General features: G+C 33.4%; 1 protein-coding gene across 1 annotated transcript in view; it reads left to right on the top strand.

The window, feature by feature from the left end:
• Positions 1-723: 723 nt before the first annotated feature.
• Positions 724-15,255, top strand: part of LOC148167668 (replication protein A 70 kDa DNA-binding subunit-like) — a 45,997-nt gene continuing 31,465 nt past the window's right edge. The window contains exons 1-2 of the mRNA XM_088045834.1: positions 724-792; positions 8,591-9,031. The gene's annotated coding sequence lies outside the window, so the exon portion shown is untranslated. The remainder of the gene's footprint in view (positions 793-8,590; positions 9,032-15,255) is intronic.

Genomic DNA, 15,255 nt, shown 5'->3' on the forward strand with positions numbered 1-15,255 from the left:
TATACAGAAAACGTTGAATTTTTTAGTTTAGTGCCTTATTGAATATACAGGTGTCCCAGATGTCGTGACCCAGATAAAAAAGGCTTATGGAAACAACAACTCTGAACCAAAATTTCAACAACAATTGTAAACTTTGCAGCAACATTCAGCAATGCCTTCAGAACTAATAGTTTCATTAACTAAATAATAAGTCATGAAATTAATTGACGGTATGCCACAAAGAACACTGACTATTATCAGTATTCAAGAAGATAAAACACTGTCAAAACCAACTATGAAACCCAAGATAAAAATGACAGGAACTCTCACTATTAGAGATCAATATGTAAAAAAAATTATTTAAAAAAAAATAAAATTTTAAATTTTACATAAATTTGGCGACGCAGTGTATCTAATTTTTTTTTAAAACATTTGTAAGACGATAAAAATGTGGTATTTGTAATAATGCTGATGACGTAACTGGGAGTCATTAATGTTGTAATTAAGAGCCCTTGGATTGGCTCAGTAACTTGTGCGCACCCCGGGTTGTGGTGAATGACGTCAGAATGTGTGGCTTAAGGCAGTGAAGAATTGACCGTAGGAGAAGAAGGTGGAGGTTAAGTGTGGTGCGCGAGTGCGGGGCCTGGATGGCAGATTTCCAGGCGGCCTGGATGGCTGACTTCCAGGAAGTGTTCTGGATGGTAGATTTCCAGAATGCGCAGAGTGAGAGGGGCATGTAGTGTCTGGATGGTAGATTTCCAGACGGCCTGGATGGCTGACTTCCAGGAAGTGCTATGGATGGTAGATTTCCGGGTCCGTTAAGTTAGCCCCCCCCCAGTGCTAGAATTACTATAAAATATTACATAGGCCAATGTGCTAATTATGCGCTATTATGCGCCACAATTTTCATTTTTTGCGCTACCTCCCCTAGAAAATTACAATCATGTTTTTGTTACCCGCGTCAGCCCCCCCCAGTTATCAAAATTAATTGATTTTTATGTCAATCAATTGCGCCAATTATGCGCTATTATGCGCCACAATTTTCGTTTTTTGCGCTACCTCCCCTAGACAGTTACAATCATTTTTGTTACCTGCGTCAGCCCCCCCCAGTTATCAAAATTAATTGATTTTTATGTCAATCAATTGCGCCAATTATGCGCTATTATGCGCCACAATTTTCGTTTTATGCGCTACCTCCCCTAGACAGTTACAATCATTTTTGTTACCTGCGTCAGCCCCCCCCAGTTATCAAAATTAATTGATTTTTATGTCAATCAATTGCGCCAATTATGCGCTATTATGCGCCACAATTTTCGTTTTTTGCGCTACCTCCCCTAGACAGTTACAATCATTTTTGTTACCTGCGTCAGCCCCCCCCAGTTAACAAAATTAATTGATTTTTATGTCAATCAATTGCGCCAATTATGCGCTATTATGCGCCACAATTTTCGTTTTTTGCGCTACCTCCCCTAGACAGTTACAATCATTTTTGTTACCTGCGTCAGCCCCCCCAGTTAACAAAATTAATTGATTTTTATGTCAATCAATTGCGCCAATTATGCGCTATTATGCGCCACAATTTTCGTTTTATGCGCTACCTCCCCTAGACAGTTACAATCATTTTTGTTACCTGCGCCAGCCCCCCCCATCTAAAAAAGTTAATTTTGCGCCAATTAATTTTTTTTTGCCCTTCACTTAAAAACCTTCAAAAACAGACTCCTATGGTTACTCGCAGAGCCTCCCCTCCCAGTTAACAAAATGCATTCTTTTTTACATCAATCGCGTCAATTTTTTGTGCTTAACTTTAAAACTCTCAAACAGACTCCTATAAGTTAATCACAAGCCTTCCTTCCCAGTTGAATAAATCTTTTTTTTTGGTCAATCAATTATGCCAATTATACAGGGTCTGGCATACTTGTGTCCACTCCTAAAATCGTCTTTAATTTTAATGATAAAATTTTGAAAATTTGCACGCTCATAGTTGACAAAGCTCTAGAAGTTGCTGCAAAAATTTCAGCGTATGCAAATTTTCAAAATTTTATCTTTAAAATTAAAGACAATTTTAGGGGTGGATACAAGTGTCGCCGGACCCTAAACGTTGGATAAGTGGGAGTAAAAGATCTTCCCGTTATAAAAATTTACTGTATGTAATATAAAAATTTTGGTAGCTTCCAGGTGCTAATGAACATTTATTTTCAAAGTGAGGCAGGTATGTAACGAATGATAAAAAACAATATATTCAAATTCACATCATTCATTTAGTTTCTTCCGCAATAGTTTATTTTAGAGGGTGAGTTTGGGCGTCAATCACAAAATATAAACACACAATCTTCAAGTAGTCTAGTGCGTGGCTAATTAGAGAAATTTATGTGTCTGGAATTCATAAAAATCACGTCAAGGGACCATGTGAATTTAGGGAAAGACTTCATTAATCTGAATTCAGCCTGCTGTGGATGAAGTCAAATAGTTGTTGTTATCGGTGTTATTGTTATCAGTGTTCAAGTTAAGGTAAGTCTGTGACATTAATGCAAATTTTTCTTATTGATATGTCATATTTTATATGTTATATTTCTGATTTTGGTAATTAATAATAATAATAATACCCATAATTGTAAAATTGGAAAAATATTTTTTTGAAAATGGTCAATAATAATAAAATGCACATATTAATAAATAACAATTATTTCATTTTTCTTGTGTAATATTGCAACTACATAATTGTAAAAATGGTCAGTCACAAGTTGTTCTAACCTGACATTAATTATTTAATTTAATTAAAAATGTAATTTAGTTTCTGTATATCGGGTATAAAAGACATACAAATCTGTGTAGTTTGGATATTTCCAAATTATTTCAAATACAGTCAAACCTGGATAAGCGAGACCATTCGCCAGGTCCCTTTATTTTTACTCTTGAAAACCTTGATAAGTGAGACAGTAAAATCTGGATAAGCGAGAAGCATTTTTGTGCCAGGACCTCTATAAGTAAAAGGGCCTTGTATTCTACCTCTATAAGAGAGTCTTCCAGGAAATCTTTTATATTTTATGTGTTTCAAAACAAACATAGGTACACGTAGTTTTTATGTTTATTTAAAAGAAATCACGTTTCCGGTGTAAGCACACTCATTTGTGGAGAAATCACCGAGGTGTGTGGTGCAGTTTTAAACAATGTCCAAACGAAAGTAAAAAGTTTTGTCTTTAAGTGACAAACTTAAAATTATACATACTTATGAGAATGGAAAGTCGCGAAATATAGTTTTAAATAACTTTGGGATCCCAAACAATGAAAAACACAAAAAGAAAAATTCTTCATCTTTTTGACAATTGCCCTGCCCAAACACTCACATATAAAAACAATTTTTTTGCCTACCAATACCACCAATACCGAAAACAAGTCGTCAAACATATTTTGGCTTGCTTAGGCAACGACACTGATCCAGACAAAAACATATTTCTTGCAATAAAGTTTGTTAGGAGAGCATAGTGTTCAGTAAGCGACGTCACCATTAAGACTGCTTTAAGAAAGCTGGATTTTGGGCAAATATGGAAAATCAAGAGTTGAGTTGAGTTTTTTTTTAATTAGTATAAGATTAACAATAATTGTTAAAAATTAATAAACAACTAGTTATATTTTTCCTTATTTTATTCCTTATTCTGTTTCCACACTTGTAATAATTGGTAAGTACCTCCGTAAGTGAGAAAACGCGTTCCTAGACCTTAATTAGTGAGAGACTGGGTAAGTGAGAAACTTCTATAAGCGAGAACAAAATCTTGGTCCCTTGGACTATCTCTTATCCAGGTTCGACTGTAAATGACATATTAAATTGATGTGAGCTAAGAAATTGAGATATTTGCTTATGTAAATCACCTTGTATACTATGAATACTTTTCCATCTATACCATATTTTTTTTGTTTAGAGAACAAAATGGTTGGAAGGAAAAGGAAAATTGATGGTTCAAATTTGATTATGGTTCAAGACATTTTTGTAAAATATTTGTCTATCATTAAAAAGGATGGAAAAATTGTTACAAAAACCAATTCGATTTGGAATGTTATGTCAAAAGAATTGGGTAATTTAATTTCACCAAATGGTCTATACACTGCTGCTATAAAAAGATATTACAATTTATCAAGCATTCTGGATGAAGTGACATTTACAAGTTATAAAGAAGAAATTAATGAAAGTAATAATGATTTATATGATAAAAGTGATAATGAGATTGATGAAACAGAAATCTGTAAACTAAGTGACAACAGTGACGATGAAAACATATTGAAGTTTGAAGTTATTTTAAATTGGAAAGAATATGAACTTATGAATGTCGTTACAAAACAGTATAAAAGCGGAGAGCACAAAAAAGAAACAAGAAATCGTTTCATACGAACATATTTCGTTTTTGAGGGTTACAACTGGACGCACATTCTCAATGAGAAAATTAAAAATGTGGTAAGAGTAAAAGGTTGCACTTGTGTTTTTATGTTCAAACGAGGAAAAATTTTTCCCAACCACGTTAAATATTTTGCTACGTTTGAAGGATATTGCAAGAATTGCAAATCAAAGATTGAAGGTATAATAAATAATAAACCAATTAAACCTGAAGAAGTTATAGTCAATTTTGAAATACAAGGTACACTGTGCTTTAATCCACACAACGCTAAGCGTCCTTTGTCTGGTAAAATTAGACAAAAAGTTGCGGAAGACTTGTTTAAATCAAATACGGCCGCAAGCCAATATCGAAAACTAGCTGCGGCTATGCAAAAGGAATTTGATGAACCACCACCAACAGCAGAATGCTTACGGGTCGCAAAGCATGAATTTGCTAAAAATAATAGATTAGATGAGGATCCAATTGTTGCTGTTTTAAAAGCAAAATGTCATCCAAATTTTCAAGGTGCCATAAGAAATATTGGACTATGTCCATTTTTTGTTTTGTATTGGTCAAGCACCCAAATCCACGTTTACAACAGATATTGTAAAAAATTATAGTCGAATTTGTATTGATGCGACAGGATCTATAGTAACTAAAATTAAAAAAGCATCTGGAGAAAAAACGCATCACATAATGTTATACGATATTGCTATTAATGATCCCAATACAGAAGAACTCTATTCTGTCGCTAACATGTTGTCAGAAAAACAAGACGCAATAACAATAACTACTTGGTTAGAAAGATGGCTTGCATCTGGAGCTGAGAAACCAAAAGAAGTAGTAACAGATATGTGTCTTGCATTACAGTATTCTTGTATATCTTCTTTTTGTACCCATGCAAAATCTCTACTTCAACTGATTAATCATTGCTATGACGTTATATTTTCTGATGTTCAATTTCTGGAGACTTGCTACATAAGGATTGATGTAGCCCACTTTATAAAACTAGTTTCAGGCTGGTCTTGCTTTAAAAATCAACATCCTTTGACAAAACAATTTTATTTAAGAAGTGTGGGGCAACTTATTAAATGTTCAGATGTCTTGGATCTAGAAATGATTATATCATGTTTATTCACTGTTGCATTCAGCGGTACTGAAGGAAATAATGAAGAAGGATATCCGACAACATGTGAAACTCGTAAAAATTGGCTAAAAAGGCGAATTGGAACTGGAGCAATAGAACAACCGCAAACGGCTAATATATCTAGTCCTGAACAAGAGATTTATTCAAATCCTCTTGAAACTATTGAAGGAAGTAAATTCTATATTTGGGTGAAGACTATTTCTAGTAATTGCCAATCATTGGTAGAAAAGAAGAACGAAATTGGAGATCATGGAAATCAGCAATGGCTGCCATCATTTGTTGATGAGTTTTTGAAAATCTCTAACAAAATTCCACTATTTACGGCTGTGATGCAAAAGTACTTTCCGGAGGCTCCAAACATTGCTTCGTCAGCTGCAGTCGAAAGCAATTTTAATAATATAAAAAATAGAACCTTTGGAAACATCCAGTTACCCGTTCGAGTGGATGATTTTCTAAGAATTCATATCAGAACAATTGATGGCACCTTAAAACTTGCGGAACACAATTTTAGATGTAAAAAGGTATGTATTTTATATTATACTTACCAACATACAGAAAAAACACTTTTTTCCTAGGAATTTAAGAGTTCTCGGAGTTCCAAAGAAACCGAAGAAAAGTTGAAAACATCGGAGTCAGGTTTTTTTTTGGTAATATTTTTATATATATATTTTTAATTTTATATTATTTTAGTTTTGTCTTCGTTTTCCACAAAATGTCCATCGTGTCAGTTAAGATTGTCAACAGATTTCAATTGCGATTATTGCGGAAAGCCAATTCATCATCATAAAGATTGTTCTGCATCTTTGGAAGATCAACGACTTTGTGTCATATGCATTGAAACTCTTAATCTTGACAAGTCACGAAAAGTAGGTCGTACATCTATTGAGAATTGGCGAGGACAAGGGGAAAATACAAATAGATCCAGAAGTTCCTATTTGGAACCATTAGCAGAGTTGGTTACTGCAAATTAAAATTCATGTGTTAGAAAAGTAAAACCGATAGGACTTCTTCGTAATGGCCATTCGGACAACCTGATGCCTGTAAAAGTTGGCAAAGAGCTAATTACACTAGCAAATACTTGTGCCTTTGATGCACTCATTCAGATATTTGCTGTTTGCTATTGTGACAGTAATACGATTAAAGAATATATGCATTTACAAGAAGAAAATACAGTCGTCGAAATTATAAAACAATTAACTATTCAATCAGGAGTCACAAAGAAATCGTATTATTTGAGAGCATTCCATCTTCTTAAATATTTTCCTAGAAGAACTCAACCTGAGGGAATAATTACCGTGAGTACTATTAGTACTATCTCACATATGATAAATGTTGTATTCTCAACTCTATCATGTGCCATCGCCTTCGAAACTTGTGATAGATGTAACTATAGTACTGAAAATTTCCTAACATCAATAGAAGTACAACTTCGTCACGGATTAGATTTTTTCTCCGAAGATATAGAAGAAGTCATTAAAATGAGAGCCAGAAAAAGCTGTCCAAAATGTGATGGAACATTGATGCACAAAGTGGAAACTGGAGTAACTCATCTAATATTAGAAGTCCTTGATTGCTCAATCATGTCGTGCTCTTTGACTACCACTTTGAATAAAATTCCAAAGAGTCTTGTCATTCGGGAAGCCAATTTTATATTAAGAGGCGTTATTGGTAAGTTTAAATATATACCTATTTGTATATAATGTATAAGTATATTTGTATCAAACAAATATCACAGTTCCCTTTAACCAGCTTGAGAAAATACAAGTCACAATAACAATGAGAAGCGAAGTGTAATCATTAACACACTGACACTACTTTAGATTAAAAAATTGTCTACGTGGTTTCTTCCCTTTGTGCAATGAATACAGCAATTAAGTCATAAAATAACTAAATGGGACCAGCAAGTGTTGTAATTTTTACACAGGATTTATTTCCCATTTTTAACATAATTTCTGCTATTATTGAATTAATGGGGATCATTGTAAATTAATCAGGTGTTTCGTCTACCCATTGTATGACTATTTTGGTATGACGATTAACTCGGGAAAGGAAAACAATGTAATACATTTAAACCAACTACTAAAAATAATTTAAGTAGTATAATCATACAATATAGTATAATTAACAATTGTTAGTAGTACCTACCCCATCTTTCATTTTTGCTTTTACGGAGACATTTAGACAGTTTTCTTTATACATTTAATAATTTGTGTTAATAAAATAAATTTATTTCAGGATATGAAGGGCCTCTAAACACCGTAGGACACTTTATTGCGTACGCTCAAAGACACAACGGAATGTGGGAAATGTATAATGACTTGCACCGAAAGTCTGAAACTTGCAGTTCCAAGAAAAGCATTAACGTACAAGCAATTCTTTATTCGGTTTAATGTACTATGTTTTAATTTTGTATTAATTATTAAACATATATTTTTACTGTAATTTGTATTTATTGATTTTATTCTGTTATGTAACTATTTGATCTCTTTAAAATAATGAGACCCTTTTTGTTAAAGACAAGCTACGAGTGCATTTTGTTAACTATGGGCTGCTGCGAGTAACGATAGGCGTTTGTTTTTGAGTGGTTTTAAGTGAAGCGCAAAATAGCGCATAATTGGCGCAATTGAGTGATATAAAAACCAATTAATTTTGTTAACTGGTGGGGGGGCTGACGCAGGTAACAAAAATGATTGTAACTGTCTAGGGGAGGTAGCGCAAAAAACGAAAATTGTGGCGCATAATAGCGCATAATTGGCGCAATTGATTGACATAAAAATCAATTAATTTTGTTAACTGGGGGGGGCTGACGCAGGTAACAAAAATGATTGTAACTGTCTAGGGGAGGTAGCGCAAAAACGAAAATTGTGGCGCATAATAGCGCATAATTGGCGCAATTGATTGACATAAAAATCAATTAATTTTGATAACTGGGGGGGGCTGACGCAGGTAACAAAAACATGATTGTAACTTTCTAGGGGAGGTAGCGCAAAAAATGGAAATTGTGGCGCATAATAGCGCATAATTAGCGCATTGGCCTATGTAATATTTTATAGAAATTCTAGAACTGGGGGGGGCTAACTTAACGGACCCCTCTTAGATTTCCAGAGGGCGCAGGGCTACATGTCGCACCTGGATGGTAGATTTCCAGATGGTGACTTGGATGGGGATAATTTCCAAGTTGCGGTCTGGATGGGGATAATTTCCAGAACGCGGGTGGGTACGGTGATGGTAGATTTCACCGTACTCGAAGAGAGAAAAAGATGCCAAGATACTGCCAGGGCGTGGGTGCAGACCAGCCGTCCGAGTAACTCTCCAGGGTCGGAGTGAGAACATGGGTGTCCTTCAGTTGCAGAAAAAGGGGTCAGTGCCAGTAATCCGAGCCGCTATCCAGCGATGGGGCAGGGAGCGGAGCTCCCCCGGTAAGTTATTTCATTAATAAATGATTAAGGCCGATGGCAATATGTTTTGTTGCGAGAATTCCGTGACTTCCCAGTCGAGCTAAGCCCGGACCTGACTAAATAAGGGTGTTCCGGAAGGGGTGAGTCAAGTAGCATTGTGTTGGTAGTTAGAAGTACCCTTTCAAGGAAAGAAAATGAGTACAACCCTGTAATGAGGGTTGGTGTCGTAAATTCAGCATTTAAGCGTAAAAAATCGAATTACACATTAATTAAAATAAAACTAAAATACGTAAATTTCATTAAAAAAAAATAACAAACTTTTGGTGTACCCTATCAAAGGGGTGAAAATCACCCCAAAAAATGAAAAACAGAAGATTACTAACAAAAAGACAAAACAGAGTGAATATTTTGGGACAAATAAAGTTTTTCTTCATACGAAAACCATTTTTTTTGTGGTTTCAGTGAATAGTATAAATTTGCATTTCGAAGGACAGGTAGTTGCTTTTACGTATTTAGTTGATTTTTTCTTTTCATTTTTGCAAGACATGTAAAGCGCATTGCATTTTTGAACGCCTCTGTTTCGTTTTCGTTGGCCCAGCCTGTATATACTTGGCGCTAAAACGCGTTCTTTTCTTCCATGGGGTTTTGCAACATTTTTTTAATACTCTTTAAACAACAGCAACTGATATTTCAGATGCTGGGTTTAATAAACTGACGCAATAATTTGTTTTTTACTACTGATAGTTTTGGCGTCGCGACGGCTTAAAAATGCAATTTTTAGCTAACACCCAGCTGTTCTTTTTAGATTGTAACAAATGTCTTACTTGGTAAAATTGTCGCTTTGTCCATGTTCATTAACGATTCCTGGTGTCAAAAAAGTGCAATATGCCCCAGTTAATCAAAATTGACAAAATTGAAGAGAATGAAGTGACTTGTGAAAATTGGGTGTAAACGTAGTTTGCCACTGCGCCGTCATAATATTGAAAACTTGATAAAACAGCGTTTTTTTCGAAAATTTTAAATACAAGTTGTAGTAGATTTAAAATAAAAACTCAAATATTTGAATTACAAATATGTTGAAAAAAATTTGAATTCGCGAGTATTTCCACAAAAACTCAAAAATTGTTGAAAATTGTACTTCTTAGGCATCGCGACGCCAAACGAAAGGTAATAAAAACAAATTTTTGCGTCAGCTTTTAGAGCTTTGCCAACTATGAGCGTATGCAAATTTTTAAAATTAAAGACAATTTTAGGGTTGCAGTAAATCTTAGAACATCGACTAAAAAAAATCGATATTGAACTAAATTTTAACAAGAGCACAATTACATCGATTCCAATACATCGATTTTCAAAAATAGAAAATAAAAAACTCAATATAGCATAGTTTATTGTGAAAAACAAAAATAAATAAAATTCTTAATAAACCAACAAAATAATAAACAAATACGGAGAAAACAAAAATAAATAAAAACCTTAAGTAATAAACAAAATAATAAATAAATTATAAAAAAATAACAAATTCGAGATTAATAAGAATAAACAAAATTCCAAAATATACGTTGACAACCAACCAAACGAAATATTACCAAAATCAGGAGTGTAAAATAAAATACATACATCGAAACCGCAATCATCGATTACATCGAAAATAAAAATATTTGTATTAAAAATCGATGTTTTTTTGGCAAACTCGATATTAATAAAAAATCGATGTAGAAGTCCCAGATTTAGGTTGCAGGCTGCAATGAAAAGTGTGCAATAAATTTGGACCATGCTGTATACGCGTGGAATTCGCGCAACCCACCGGTTCGACCACCTGTGTTGGTCCGGTCAACGTCTCGTGTTCAAGGTCAATAAAAAAGCAACATTTCTTTAACAGTATTTATTATAAACCAACACCATCATACATGCAAGTCTTATAATAAAGTAGGATGTTCAAAATATATTCAATCCTATGACATATTTTTTTTTTATTACTAATACAGAGTTTTGCATAACAATCCTTTGAATACTGATGTTCTTCGGAAATTACGTTCGTTGAGCGAAATGCGCCCAGCTCAACGTTGCAGTGAAAACAGCGCACAATATCGAACTTCTTGAGGTAGTAAATAAAATCCGTTGTGGGCTAAAGTTAATGGATCAACATCTTGCAGCGGCCAATCGCGAAATGTCAACAACCGATCTTCAAAACACTTCAGGTACTCGATAATGGTTCCACTACCGACTGTCGGAAATGTTTTCGCGAAGCAACACTATGGAGGAATAACTATTTCTTCTTCCGAATGCTCATTAAATGGATTGTAATAACTTTCACTGAACAAACTACCACCCTACATGAAACAGTCCATGGTTGCGCACCATCGGCTTATAGGGAGCTGAAGGAAGGCTGTCCCCGGTCGGCGGTCGAGTGGACACTGCCGCCATTGGCCTTGGGAAAAAACAGGGTGGGAGGTGACCTTAGAACGGCCTTGGAGTGGCCTCGCTTTGCCTCCCCATTCTTACACTACTCTTAGGGCCCGATTTCATGTTGACTTGCGGCATTGCAAATCAGAGTTGCGCCTTAGCAACTCCAATCAAACTGATGCTACCGTAGCAACTCCGTCAACGCAATTTTGCAATGGCGGATATGTTTCACAGTACATTCTTGAAATACCTACAAAAAAATGACAAAGGAATAATATTTTTTGCTTAATTTAAAATAAGTAAATCTTTAATTAAAACTTTAATATTATCAAGCTGTGTTCTTAAAATAGAAAGAAACCAAAAATAACGAAGAACTTTTTTAATTTTGCAAAAAATGTCAAAGAAATGAAATTTGTTCCTTAACTCAAACCAATTTCCACTATTTGATTGACCCATTACCTGTGTTTTAGCATATAGTTCAATTCTAACTCGTAATTCTTTAATACTGTTTCGAATTTTTTCAATTATTGTTAAGGAAGCAACTGCATTTCTTATCCAATTTTTTAATACTTTAACGTACTTTTTGATATTGTGAATCCACAGCCTGCCATTATTTAAATACGATTACAAAATTTAATAAATAAAAATAATGAAAAAATTAAATTTTAAGAGTGTACAAACTAATAATTTTGAAATTTTAATTACAGATTTATAAAATAAAATAGCAAAAAATGTTATTTCTTTGTAATTTTTTTGTAAAATGGAAAATAAACTTTTTTTCCCCATTGTGAACTCAATCCGGGGACATACTGTATATTTCTATTTTCTTTGTATCATTAAAAATCGATGATTGCGATTTCGATGTATGTATTTTATTTTACACTCTTGATTTTGGTGATATTTCAGCAAATAGGATTAAACAAATTAAGTTAAGGAGATTATCCAAAAATATACCTAAATTCCTTTATTACCCATGCTTTTGCTTAAAATTCTGGCAATTTCATGACAGAATATAACTTAGATATCGGCGCACACAAAAATTAATAATCACTGACTCTGTACCTACATCGGCAAACTCCACAGATCAAATTATTTAAAAAAAATCTTTTTTTCATCTTTCTATCTATTTTCATGTCTGTTATTTATTACATCGGCAATAAATAGAATATCAGCATCAAATTAATTTTTGCGCTGTTCCACGGAATCGAACCAACTTGTCCTGTCTGGCGAGTTTCCGGACAACTCCGGTTGGTTCGGGTCGGCGGCCGTTCTGTTGAAATTCAGAACTAGCACGAAATTAAATCCGTCCTCCGTTTATCATTGCAAAATTTACATAATTTCTGTGTTAATTAATTCTATTAATTAATAATATCTATATCATATTTATCTCTGCGCTGTTTCACGGAACCGAATCAACTTGGCCTGTTTGGCGTAGCCCAGTAACTTGGGGTGCAATTGCATCTTAATGTTTTATTACGGTCCAACCGCAGAAAGGGGCTGAAGAATTATAAAAACGTCACTCAAATCTTGGATGTCTGGTCTGGTCTGGGCTAGAGCAAACAAGTGGAATCGCGGCTTTAGTGTCGCCGATAGCAACCAAACAAAGATTAATTCGCAAAGAACCACCGAATTTTGAATCAAACTTATCCCAGGTAGTTTTTTGATTAATGTAAAACTGACAGTTTATTATTTTATACCAGTAGCGTAGTTGCTTCGTGATTATGAAAATAAACTCATTTGACCCATCGTTATTACGGCAGTCACATTATGGCCACTTTGAACATTTATTAAAAATTTACATTCTCTTCTTTTTGCAAACATTGCACTACTATTTCTTCCTCTTATTGGCGCCACTGATTTCAGCGACAAATTATTCATTTGGTCAAAAGACTATTTTATATATAAATTTGGACTACTTTGGGTTCTTGAAGCTTTTAAAATAAAGCAAAAAATATAATTACAGATTCCAAAATCATTCACCTTCCATGATTAGCCATTAGGTTATGGCAGTAACGTTACCGAACATCTGTATAATCCATAAAAATTCCTAAAGACAAAAATGCACAAAAATGAGAGGTCAGTCATGTTATAATGTTTTAACTTAAAATCAGTAATTTTTAACGAAGTCATTAATAACGTTTTTAATAATTTCGGGTATTGTAGAAAAATCTGTTGCGATATTTCCTATCACTAAGTTCATTCACATTATGCAATTGCAATTTATCAAAAATCGAAGCATCAAGAGAACCCAATTAGCTGATTTTTCATAGCCGCCAGCAACTACTGTATTTCAGTTTCACATTATGCATTATTAGATTTTTTAAGTCATTGATATATCTGTTAGTTGTTTGTTTTTTTTTGTTTAAATTATAAATTATAAAATTTTGTCTACAAAGAATATGGGCTAATCTTGCCGAATACAATGAAATTATGTGCCTAATTTCTGATTTACTTCATATTTAATTATGTTGTAGAATAATAATACAGTGATTTTTTAAAAACGGCAGGCGTTGTAGAATTTTTATTTATGAACCGATTTCAAAAGTGTTAAAAACAATTTAAATGGTTTTTAATTTACTATTAACTGATGGTTTTAGAATTTTTCTAAATCTTTTGAGCGATATTCAACTTTCTTAAAATCTTAAAATGGCACCCATATTTTTTTCATAATTTGGAAGATATTAATTTTCTTGATTCAGAAATGTGCAATATGTTCTACTTTACAAAAAAATATTTTTAAAAAAATTACCAAAATTGAAAAAAAATAGGCAATAAAAGTTAATAAAATCTAGGTGCATGGTGTCAAAAAAAGAATGCCGTTATTGTAATGTCAAAAAGCAGCAAATAACAGAAAGGATTGACAATCTTTTTTGAAATTATTAATCCGCAATTCCATATGTCACGGGTGTGACAAAATCAGGTAGGTTAAAGTGCTGCAAATTATCTAAATAAAATTTGTTAAGTTACGATTGCAGATCATAGAGCAGCAAGTTAATTTGTGGTGTCACGGGTGTGACGCGTACAAATTAAATTTATTGTTTTTAATTACATTTTTCTATATTTCTGCGAATAACAAAAATCTTATTCTTTCTCCTTTAGTTCACAAATATATGAACTATAGGCACACATTTTAAGCCTCTTTGCAATTAGAATAACCAATTCAATTGTGCACTGTATTTTTTAGAAAACTGTAACGGGTGTGACATACATTTGTAACGGGCGTGACAAAGCAAAACTTGTTAAATAAACGTTGCTAAAAAATAAAAAAAAAAAGAGCAGAAAGACTAATTTTATTAATACTTTCAAAATCACTTTCCCGCTAAATTTAAATCGATATCATTAAAATTGGTCTAGTTATGAGTGAGATAAGCTAAAAAATTTTCAATCGAAGCTCTGAACTTTGCAGATAATTTACGACTAGGCTGATTTATAAGCGTACCCTCATTTGCGGTTTCTTGACCAGCTTTGGAAGTTGTAAATCAAGGGATTTCTTCTAAAATTTTTACCTGCTTGTTTCGCACAGAGGATAATAAAATGGTTACAATTAGAAGAGCGTTATTAAAAGTGCTAATAAGTACAAGCACAAGGAAGTTTCATAATGCTTGATGTATGAAATTATAGAAACAACTATGTAGTATGAACATTCATTCAATTTATAGTCATGTTTTCAACTAAAGTCTTTCAATGACACACGAATTAATTTCTCGACTATTTCACGGTGTTGGACGTAAAATTTAGAAAATGAAATTTAATAAAATAGTAATTTATTATTATTTTTCTTATTACATATTTTATTATATATGTTTATTTTTTTCTTATTTCACTAGAATTTAAAAGTTCATCAATGAATAAAAAATGTTGAACGAAACAAAATTGTTTTGAATGGTATGACTTTATGGAGCAACCTGACCGGACGCAGTTTACCTGATGTTTGCAATGTTGAACTAGAGTTTATCTAAAA

Source organism: Gnatocerus cornutus, chromosome 9 (assembly GCF_029298725.1).
Source record: "Gnatocerus cornutus isolate USDA-ARS CGAHR chromosome 9, icGnaCorn1.1, whole genome shotgun sequence".
Taxonomy (NCBI): domain Eukaryota; kingdom Metazoa; phylum Arthropoda; class Insecta; order Coleoptera; family Tenebrionidae; genus Gnatocerus; species Gnatocerus cornutus.